The 11,099-nt window shown below is 46.8% G+C and overlaps 1 pseudogene; it reads right to left on the bottom strand.

Moving 5' to 3' along the window:
* Positions 1-10,795, bottom strand: part of LOC105515889 — a 42,050-nt pseudogene extending 31,255 nt beyond the window's left edge.
* Positions 10,796-11,099: the final 304 nt, after the last annotated feature.

Raw genomic sequence — 11,099 nt, 5'->3', positions numbered from 1 at the left:
CTCGTGCTGGGCTAATTTTTGTATTTTCTTAGTAGAGATGGGGTTTCACCATGCTGGCCAGGTTGGTCTCAAACTCCTGACCTCAAGTGATCCACTTCCTCAGCTTCCCAAGTGCTGGGATTACAGGCATGAGCCACAACTCCCAGCTCAATAAAGATATTCTTAGCAACATTATTGCAAACAGCAAAAACACAGTTTTATAAAAACAAATTAGAATAACCTTGAGCTTGTCCAACTCTAGGGGATGGCCAAAAAAATGATGGTACAGCATGATAGAAAGTGAAGACCTCTTTACACATGACACTTTTTGTCATGACTTCATGACGGTGTAGCAACGTGAAACAAGGTCAGTAGGTCCGTGAGAAGTGAGGGGAACACAAGTTTGATAAAAAGGCGTGCACACTATGATTGTAGCTCTGCCAAGTGTGACTGCTTTGGGGCGAAGATGAGAAGGAGGCAGGCAACAGTAAATCGAGTCATTCTCAGGGAGTGAGATGTGGGAGAGTTTATTTTCCAAGCATTCCTTTGATACTGTTTCCCACTTATCTCTGTGATAAAGATGGGATTATATGGCCCCCAAGGCAGGGCCAAATCTGTATTTCTGAGACCTGGTAAGAAGTTATATGTATAAATCTCCTCCTGCATGTCTAGTGCTGAACATGCATTTTTAAAAAATTTGACATTCAGAACAATCCCATAAGGTAAATGGTATCTTTTATTTTTTTGGTGGATGTGGTAGGCAGAAAATGATTTAAAACCCGAGAATACATTATCTTACACTGCAAAAGGGACGATGCTGCTATGGTCAACTTAAGGATTTTGAGATGAATTGATTATCTTGGATCTTGGATAGGTCCAATGTAACCACAGAGTCCCTGTAAGAGGCAGGCAGGAGTGGCAGAGTCAAAGATGTGACAATGGAAGCAAAGGTTGGAGATATGTAGGGTTATAAGACAAACAACATGGGCAGCTTCTAGAAGCTGGAAAAGGCAAGAGAACACATTCTCCCCTACAGCCTCCAGGAGGAATGCTTACCATTTCAGACTTCTGAGCTCCAGAACTGTAAGTGTATAAATGTGTATTGTTTTAAACTACTACCTTTGTGATAATTTTTTAATGGCAACAATAGAAAACAAACACAGTTGCTAAATTGAAGCTCAGAAAGATAAAATAGCTCATCCAAGGTCAGCGGCACAGTTAGGATTGAAGTCATAAAATCTTAACTCTTCGTTGCTCTCCACTGCCACCTCTCTATGGCCCATAACTGAAGCTGGAATTCTTTGCAATGAATTACCCACAGCACTCTAGACACTTGCAGGCACCCAGTTGCTGCCTTAACTTTGGAAGGTTTACTTCTAAGGATTGGGCTGACATAGGTATATTTCCTTTCCTTCTTTCTCCATCCCTTCTTCCTTCCTTCCTTCCCTCCTTCCCTCTTCTCTTTTCTTTTCTTTTTTTTTTTTTTGAGACGGAGTCTTGCTCTGTCACCCGGGCTGGAGTGCAGTGGCTGGATCTCAGCTCACTGCAAGCAAGCTCCACCTCCTGGGTTCACGCCATTCTCCTGCCTCAGTCTCCCGAGTAGCTGGGACTACAGGCGCCTGCCACCTTGCCCGGCTAGTTTTTTGTATTTTTTAGTAGAGATGGGGTTTCACAGTGTTAGCCTGGATGGTCTCGAGCTCCTGACCTCGTGATCCTCCCGTCTCGACCTCCCAAAGTGCTGGGATTACAGGCTTGAGACACCGTGCTCGGCCCCATCTCTGCCTTTAACTCCCCATGTGACCTTGGGCTGGTCCATGTACCACTGTAGACCTCAGTCTTCTCATCTGCCCAATGGGTAGAACAGTATTACTTAAGGCTCCTTGTCCCAGTGTTAGGGATACAAAGGATAAAATATACGTAAAGGAGCCTGTGAAGTGATGACTAACAGATGCACATACAGTCTGCAGTGAGGAGTGAGCAAACACAGAAATGTTTATGGCCAGTGGCTGCTGTGCACATTATGTGGATAAAGATCACACTGTACCATGAATGGCTGGAAGTACTGATATGTAGAGCTCTGGGTTTCCATCAGATTGCACCTACATATATATGTACACACACACACACACACACACACACACATATACATATACTGTGCGATGCAGTAGAAAAAAAATTACCCAGTACAGGGAGGCATGAGACCCAAGTTTTGGTTCTTCTCTCTGGACCTCAGTGTTCTCATCGATAAAATGATCAGTGGTCATCAATTGAGGGCTATGGGCCCCATCCTGACTGCAGATGTGTTGATTGATCCAAAAGATCGATTTTGTATTGAGAAACAAAAGATTTAAACATTTACCTACATTTAAAAAAAGTTAGAGACTTTGCCTAGAAAAAAAAGATCTTGTTCCTCACTTGAACAAGATTATCTTGAAACTCCTAAGGTCTAGCAAAACTCGGCTTGCATTTTCCAAGGCTAAATCTGCCTGGCACTAAGTGGCAGCTGTCCCTCTGAAACCCAGTGTGTTCTTGTCTACAAGCCACAGTTCCCACCATTCCCAAACGTTGCACACCCTGTGGGCTTCCCTGCTCAGTGATGCATCTTACTGCCTGGCTCTGCAGTGACTGTGCCTCCATCCGCACGTTAGGAATGTTTCATTTCTCAGCAGCCAGACCTCAGGCACAGTGCTACTCCCAGGGGCAAACAGATATACAGGGAGAGATAAAAACGGCTATGACTCCTGGAGATGAAAAGTGGCAAGTAAATAACACCAGAATAATTCCACTTCCTGCTGTGATAGAGAACAAGACTCCCAGAAGCCGGATCTTGGACAAGCCCTTTCGTCAGTTTCCCCATCTATAAAAGCAGGTAGCCGGAACTGGAATCACCAAGGGTTTTTCAGCCCTTGTGTTTTTTGGTTTTCTCTGTCTTACACACATATTTCTTACACACAAACACATTTCTACATCTTGCTGACAATCTTTTTCCATCTATCGGTTGGAAGCCCTGGTATCGCCTCCAATCTCCTGCGCTTCTGACATCACTCCCTCTGCAGGTCTCCTTTATGACTAAATCCAGCTATTAAGCTTCAAATGAGTTACCTGCTGGCATTGTGTAAGGGCAGCCAGCAGATTTAGTCACCTAATCTGCTCGCTTATCAGTGTTCTGTCCCAGCGGCAGACAACAGCACGAGATTGTTCAGTAAGTACCACCAGTCCGGCGGGAGAGGGCTCAGATCCTGCCGCTGAGAGCTGGGGGTCAGGGAGAGGTGGGGAGAGGAGGGACGGTCACCTCTCAGTGGGCGGGATTTGAGAAAGGGTCAACCAAACAAACCTTTGTTCTCATCTCCTGTTGGGTTCTTGGGACTGTAGGAAAGAGATCTCAAAGATGCTTGAAAGGGTTCAAGTGAGGCCGGGTTCTAATCCTGACCCTTGGTCACCCGTGATGTAAAACAAGCCCTTGTTGGGTGGGGCCTGCCTGACCGCCCCTCTGTAAAATGCATCCTCCTTTCTCACTCGAGATGCTCAGGGATTTTTCACAAAGACTAAAACGGGGCACCCCAAATCATTTCATATTCCACTTTTCCATTTTCTTTTTGGTCCTTGCAGAAAAGGAGTGACTTTTTAAAAGTCTGGGCATATTAAAAAGTGAAGAAATGCCAAGTCAGAGTTACAAATACAGTGATGTTGATCTACATGGAACAATGCATGCTAATTGCCAAGAATATTGCAATGTAATCAAGTTGTGCCATGCATAAGGTAAGGAATGGATTTATTTTTGGAAATGTGAAGCGTGATCCAGGTGGGGGATGCTGAATGAAAGCTTTGAAGTGGACGTTCTCTTCGTATAATCCACGTGACACAGGTATTGTGTTTGCTGAGGAGTCTAAAGTGGAAGCCTTTGGTGGGTGAGCAGTCTGGGCCTTGAGGCCACCCAGGCTTTTTGGGGACAGGCCAGGATGTCACTGCTCTGACCTGAGCACTGATTAAAGTCCCATGAAATGGCTTCCAGGTAACAATGACCCTCACTTTGAAGGTGACTTTATCAGAACTAGGCTTAAAGTCCCCTGTGCTGAGGCCCACACTACTCTTCTCACTCCTTTGCTAAAATCCCAGTTCCCCCTGGGAAGGGCTGCAGAAAATTGACCTTTAGACAGTCACCTTTGAGTGTGAATTAGTGAGTTCATCAGCCCCGTTGCAATGTGGCTGTCTGCTGTTCTCCATGACACAGAAGCACATTGGATGGCAAGGCTCGGCTTGGCTTGGCTGGGTGGGGAAAAGCCACAGACTCAGGGGCTGAAGATCTGGAATCACTTCCGCTCTACTGTTAGCCCTAGGACCTTGCTCAAACTTCTTCACTCCACTTTCTCCACAAGCAAAAATGGAAATAAATGTATCCCTCAAAGGGTGACAGTCCAATGAGCTATCTTAGGCATTGAGTTTATAAGAATAAATCTCCAGCCAGGTGCAGTGGCTCACGCCTGTAATCCCAGCACTTTGGGAGGCCAGGGCAGGTGGATCACTTGACATCAGGAGTTCGAGACCAGCCTGGTCAACATGGCAAAACCGCATCTCTATTAAAATTACAAAAATTAGCCGGGCGTGGTGGTGGGCACCTGTAACCCCAGCTACTCAGGAGGCTGAGGCAGGAGACTTGCTTGAACCTGGGAGGTGGAGGTTGCATACAGTGAGCTGAGACCTCACCACTGCACTCCAGCCTGGGCAACAGAGCAAGACTCTGTCTCAAAATAATATTAATAATAATAATAATAGGCCGGGCATGGTGGCTTACGTCTGTAATCCCAGCACTTTGGGAGGCCAGGGCAGGTGGATCACTTGACATCAGGAGTTCGAGACCAGCCTGGTCAACATGGCAAAACCGCATCTCTATTAAAATTACAAAAATTAGCCGGGCGTGGTGGTGGGCACCTGTAACCCCAGCTACTCAGGAGGCTGAGGGAGAATGGCGTGAACCTGGGAGGTAGAGCTTACAGTGTGCCAAGATCGCACCACTGCACTCCAGCCTGGGTGACAGTGCGAGACTGTGTCTCAAAAAAAAAAAAAATTAATAATAATAATAAGTCTTCATTATTTCCCAGCTCTGTCAAGGAAGCAGCCAATCAAAAAGTAAATGATTCACACTAAATGGTGGCACCTGTGATGAAAATGATGAAATAGGGGATTAGTAGAGAGGGCTATTGGAATGGAGGAATAACTGAATTTCATGGCAAGGAAATATCTCTTTGAAGAAATAAGGTTTGAGTCAAAGGAGAAGAGCAAGGGGCATCCTGCAATGTGTACGGAATGGATGTTGTAGGAAGGCTCTGGGTGGACACATGGGGTGGGCGGGTGGGGTGAGGAACAGCAAGGCTACCCTGTCTTAGCAGGGGACATGGGGGAGGGGAGGTGCAGACCCCACATCACACAGGGCCTCCTGCTTCATGCTAAGGAATGTGCATTTTATTCCAAACGAGCTAGGAAGCTGCTGGAGGGTATTTAATACAGGCAAAAGTGTTTTTAAAATAGGTGGAAGTGTTTTGTAAGCTTGAAAGCACAAAGGAAAGTACTCTTATGTTCATATATGTATAACAACTTTCTGTTGGAGTTAAAACTATTACATTGGCAGAGTTCCCTCAGGGTAAACTTGCAGGAGCAGGAGCAGGATCCTGCAGGACTAGGTGTGCGAGGGCTTTGGGGCCACCTCTCAGACCACGGGCTGCTCAAAGGGAGTGGGCTGTCTAGAGCCCAGGCATCCAGGACCCGAGAGAGCAGGGGTCCCAGGCAGATGCGGCTTCTCCTACGGCCCTTGTTTCCTCACTTTAGTGGGGCTGGAAGGGCAGAGGCACCCGGTGATTGGTGGATGAACACCCCACAGGGTCTTTGCGCTCCCAGGCCATTGCGCTGGTGTTGCTTCTGCCAGAGAAAACACCATCTCTTTTGGGGGTTTTCACTTGAATTCGATTTTTCTCTGACTTACCCAGAATGCATTATTATCAGTTTGCAATTGTTCTTTTTATTTTTGTTTTAATGGTCTAATTAAGGCTGAACTTCCCCATTTGACTGGCAATTCTGAGTCGAGGGCCATGTTTGAAGGTGCTTACCTTTGCAGTCAAGCAGGACAGGCTGAATTGTGCTACAACCACAAGCAACCTCCCAGTCCCAGTGACTTAATCAAAGTTTATTCCTTGCTCAAGCTTCATGTGTCCATCACAGGTGGGCTGGGGAGCTCTGCTCAGGGTATCAGTCAGGCACCCAGGCTGATGGACCTGCCTCCTTAGGCAGCTTCTCAATGTAGTACTTCAGGGATCACTACAGGAAGGGTGGAGTGTTGAGACCAGCAATGAACTTCTTTGGAATGGAAGTGACACCTGCCACTCCTGCTCACAACTCCTTGGCTGGAACCAGTCACATGGCCATGCCAAACGTCAAAGGCTGGTGGTAGTAAAGTCTTCCACACTTATGTATCTGGAACCCAGTACTGAAGGATGCAATGCATACTTTTGGAAGTGTTGTAAACCGATCTAAGACAATTTGACCATTCACCAATTACAAGTTTCTTTTGGTAAATATCAGGGGGGAGGTTGGGGAGGTGGGAACTGTGTATTTCTCCCTCCAGAGCTTCACTGCTGGATAGTAGGGTATAAGGAAAATGAGTCACAGATTGAATTTTGCTACCTGTACAACATTTGTTAGCAAATGGGTGGGGGTAGGGTTTCACTTAATAGCAAGCAGACACAAATGGCTTTGAGTGCTTATAAAATAAGTGAAGTCCTAGCTGTCTGTCATGAGAAGTATTTTTCTGGAAAGGTTCACTCCACAGTGGATGCAGCATATTCTCGTGGCAAATTTAACTGACCTTATAGTACAACCAGGTGGCAGAGTCCAGGCTGGAAATGCACCAGACAGAGAGGACCTCAGTGCCTGGACAGTCTGCCTGCCCCACCTCAGTTCTTGAGCAACACTCATTTCACCAAAGAAAAATGGTCTCCAACATTCTTTATTCTAGATAACCAACTGAATATTTGAAGACCCTGTGGACATAGATTCCTAATAAAAGTCCTTTGAATTTTAACTTCTGGGTGTAGATAAAATTAATTCACATATAATGGATAGACAAAATATGGTATATCCATACAATGGAATACTATACAGGAATAAAAAGGAATGAATCACAGATATAAGCAACCACATGGATGAACCTCGAAAACAACACTCTTCAGTGAAAGAGGCCAGACATAAGAGACCACTTCATTCAGATGGGATGTCCAGAAAAATTAAATCTATAGAGATAGAAAGAAAATTAGCATTACCTGGGATGGGGGTGAAGGATTATAGTGAATATGCATGAGGGATATTATTGGGGTGATGAAAATGTTCCCAAATTGATTTACTGTGATGGTATGCAACTTTGTAGATTTACTAAAATTTCATTGAATTGTGCACTTGAAACGTGTGAATGATGTGTAAAATGTGCCTCAATACAGTTATTTATAAAATAAAAATTTAACATATCTATAGGCATCACACTACTTATAAGGCATTTAAAAATAACTTATAGACAAACAAACACAAATAAATAGTTTCTTTCCCAAGGAGGTTTAAACACTTTCATCTACCTTTTGTGCTTTTTCTTTTGAGATAGGGTCTCAAACTCCTAGACTCAAGCCATCTCCCCAACTTGGACTCCCAAAGTGCTGGGATTACAGGTGTGAGCCACTGCATCCAACCTTCTATTTGAGCTTTTAAAATAGTAAATTTATTCAATCACGATACCCGAGAAGCTTGGGATTTTCCTCAAAAGACATCTTGACAAATCCCGCTAGAAAATACAACTTGTAGGCGGGATTTTACATGTGTTACCTTCTCCTATCTACACATATACAACAGGGAAGGGGCTTAGGAGGGGAAAAAAAAAAAAGAAAGCTGTAGAAGGCCTTGGATTTTAAGTTTGGAGTCAGTTCTTGAGCCCTGGTTCCTTCAACTGCAAAATGGGGATAATATAGGCTCTTTGTGGGGCATCAGCAGCTGGGCTCATGGCAAGCGGTGTTATTGCCCAAGCTCTCTGCAGAGAGGTGTTGGTTATCTCTCATGATGGAGTCAGATCCTCAGGAGACCCTCTGGGATGCACTGAGGGGATACAGAGGTGCTCCTCAAACTGGAGATCATGCTCAATGCAGATTCCAATTGAGGACCTCTTGGAGATGCCAGTGCTATTAGGCCGTGCCCCTACTTTGAGTTGCAAGGAGAAATAGCAATCTTCATTCAGGAGGACTTTAAACTTCCTGTCAATCTCAACTTCTCAACCACATCTGCTGATGTTCAGAACTGCTTGGGAAGCACAGACACCTGGCTTTGCCAATAGGCCTACTGAGTTAGTATTTCCCGGGGGGGCCCATGGAATCTGAGATTTCTCAAAGCTTCTTTGGGGCTGGGAGACACTGGTTAAGACAATCCTGTAGAGACTAAAGAAAGACCTAGGATTTGGAGAGGTCTTTCGAGTCCCCTTTTGAGTCCCTTCTCTGCCACTGTGTGGCCTCGGTGAGAATATTTTCCCTCTCTGGGACTCAGTTTCCCCATCTTGACAAGGTGGGGTGGAAGAGATGTCCTCCACCTATCTCCTGTCCAATACTTCCATTCTGAGACTCTGTGAGCCCCGGCTTTCCTGGCATGCTCACCATTTCCAATTGGCTGTGGCATTTTTGTGACTCAGGGGGGCAGGCCCAGCAGCCAGGAGGTGGGGAGCTGAGGGCGGGGAGCCAGGTTTTCCGCCCCGCTGCCACTGGAGCCGGGCGCCCCGCTCAGGCTATTGTACTCACGGGAGGTCTTAGCTGGCAAGGCCGCCAGCCTGACTGCTCAGGCGCCAGGGCTGTTTCATTATTTCATCAAAGTTCATTATGCTGAGGAGGAGACCAGTAATAAAACATGATTACAAGTGTCTCCAATGAGCACTTAAAGACATAATTCGGGGTGTACATTCTGCTGCATCCCTGCTTGTGGTCACATAACGCTAGGAGATTTGCACCTCTGATATATGCCAGTCTTCGTGTTAATTGAAGTGGAAAAAACAAACAAACAAACACCTACAGAACTTGATTCAATTTGTCTCTGGACTGAGTTTGTTGTTTTATATGGAGGAATGATTTGCCATTTTTGAAAACACACAGTTAATTATGTGTGCAAAAGGCAGGTACAGCAACACAGGAGACACCGAGGGACTGAATGGCAGCCAAGCGTATCAGATATCAATGGCAAAGCACTTGGGGATAAATGGCTTTTCTTTCTTTCTTTCTTTTCTCTGTCCCCTCCCCATCCCACCTCTCATCTTTATGAAACAGTAGCTGGTGATCAATGCCGGGAAGGTAAGAGACGATACTTTACATGCCAGAGCTAACACAAAAGGGTCTTCTGCCCTGTCCCAGGTCATTCATCTGAAGGGATTGCCAGGGTGCTGGGGCAGTGTTGTCCTCTCATCCTCTGAGGATAAAGCCTTGATTGACACTGACTAGTGAGTTTGAGTCCAGTTGCTCAGGATGTAGATTGGAGACCTGTGGATTGTTTTTCGTTCATTTGTTGGGTTTTTTTTTGACTGAGTACAGGGGACTTTACTGATGGTGCATGACAAGATGGGGTACCCTAGGTCCCTCCCTCTTCAGGGGTCCTGTGTGGAAACTGTGAGGAGGGGATATTCTGACTGTGGTGGGGACTGAATGTGCCAGGGACTCCCCAGCAGTGAGAGTCTCTCTCTTCCTCTCGTGCTCTCGCTGGGGCTGGTGGTCAGGGGGTCTTAACTCCTTGGAGGCCATGTGGGCCATGAAGTTCACCACCCTGTTGCTGTAGCCAAATTCATTGTCATACCAGGAAATGAGCTTGACAAAGTGGCTGTTGAGGGCAATACCAGCCCCAGCATCGAAGGTGGAAGAGTGGGGGTTGCTATTGAAGTCGGAGGAGACAACCTGGTGCTCAGTGTAACCCAGGATGCCCTTGAGGGGGCACTCTGACACCCGCTTCGCCACCTTCTTGATGTCATTGTATGTGGCAGGCTCCAGACGGCAGGTCAGGTCCATGACCGACACATTAGCAGTGGGGACATGGAATCCCATGCCGGTGAACGTCCCATTCAGCTCAGGGATGACCTTGCCCACAGCCTTGGCAATGCCAGCAGAGGCAGGGATGATGTTCTGGAGAGCCCCACGGCCATTACGCCGTGGGGGCCATCTACCATCTTCTGGGTGGCAGTGATAGCGTGGACTGTGGTCATGAGTCCTTCCATGATACCAAAGTTGTCATGGATGACCTTGGCCAGGGGCGCTAAGCGGTTGGTGGTGCGGGAGGCATTGCTGATGATCTTGAGGCTGTTGTCATACGTCTTATGGTTCACTTCCATCACAAACTTGGGGGCGTTAGCAGAGGGGGCAGAGATGATGACCCTTTTGGCTCCTCCCTGCAAGTGAGCTCCAACCTTCTCCATGGTGGTGAAGACACCAGTGGACTCCACAATGTACTGAGTGCCAGCATTGTCCCATTTGATTTTGGAGGGATCTCGCTCCTGGAAGATGGTGATGGGATGTCCACTGATGACAAGCTTCCCGTTCTCAGTTTTGACGGTGCCACGGAATTTGCCATGGGTGGAATCATACTGGAACATGTAGACCATGTAGTTGAGGTCAATGAAGGGGTCACTGATGGTGACAATATCCACTTTACCAGAGTTAAAAGCAGCCTTGGTGACCAGGTGTTCAATACGACCAGATCCATTGACTCCGGCCTTCGCCTTCACCATGGTGTTTCAGGGATGTGGCTGGCGATGCATGAAATGTGGCTGTCTGTTGAACGGGAGGAGCAGAGCGCTCCTGTGGATTGTTCTTGTGGGTGTATATTGCATAGAATTTTCCTGAGCTGTGGCTGTGTGAGCCCAGACAAGCCACATCCCTTTCTGGGTCTCAGTGCTGCATCTAAGATCACGCCCAGGCTCCAGCCCCGGACAGCATGGCCCAGGCGAGGGGCTGAGGCTGAGTATCAGCCCTGGCTTCAGCCCTGACTCCCCCAGTGCCCAGAGGTCAGGTCCTTCCCCTCTGTGGGTCATGGAAAATGCCCACACTTACTACATTTTTCATCAAACA

This window comes from Colobus angolensis, unplaced genomic scaffold, assembly GCF_000951035.1.
Source record: "Colobus angolensis palliatus isolate OR3802 unplaced genomic scaffold, Cang.pa_1.0 Scaffold27, whole genome shotgun sequence".
Classification (NCBI taxonomy): domain Eukaryota; kingdom Metazoa; phylum Chordata; class Mammalia; order Primates; family Cercopithecidae; genus Colobus; species Colobus angolensis.
This window is presented reverse-complemented; position numbering and strand designations above follow the sequence as displayed.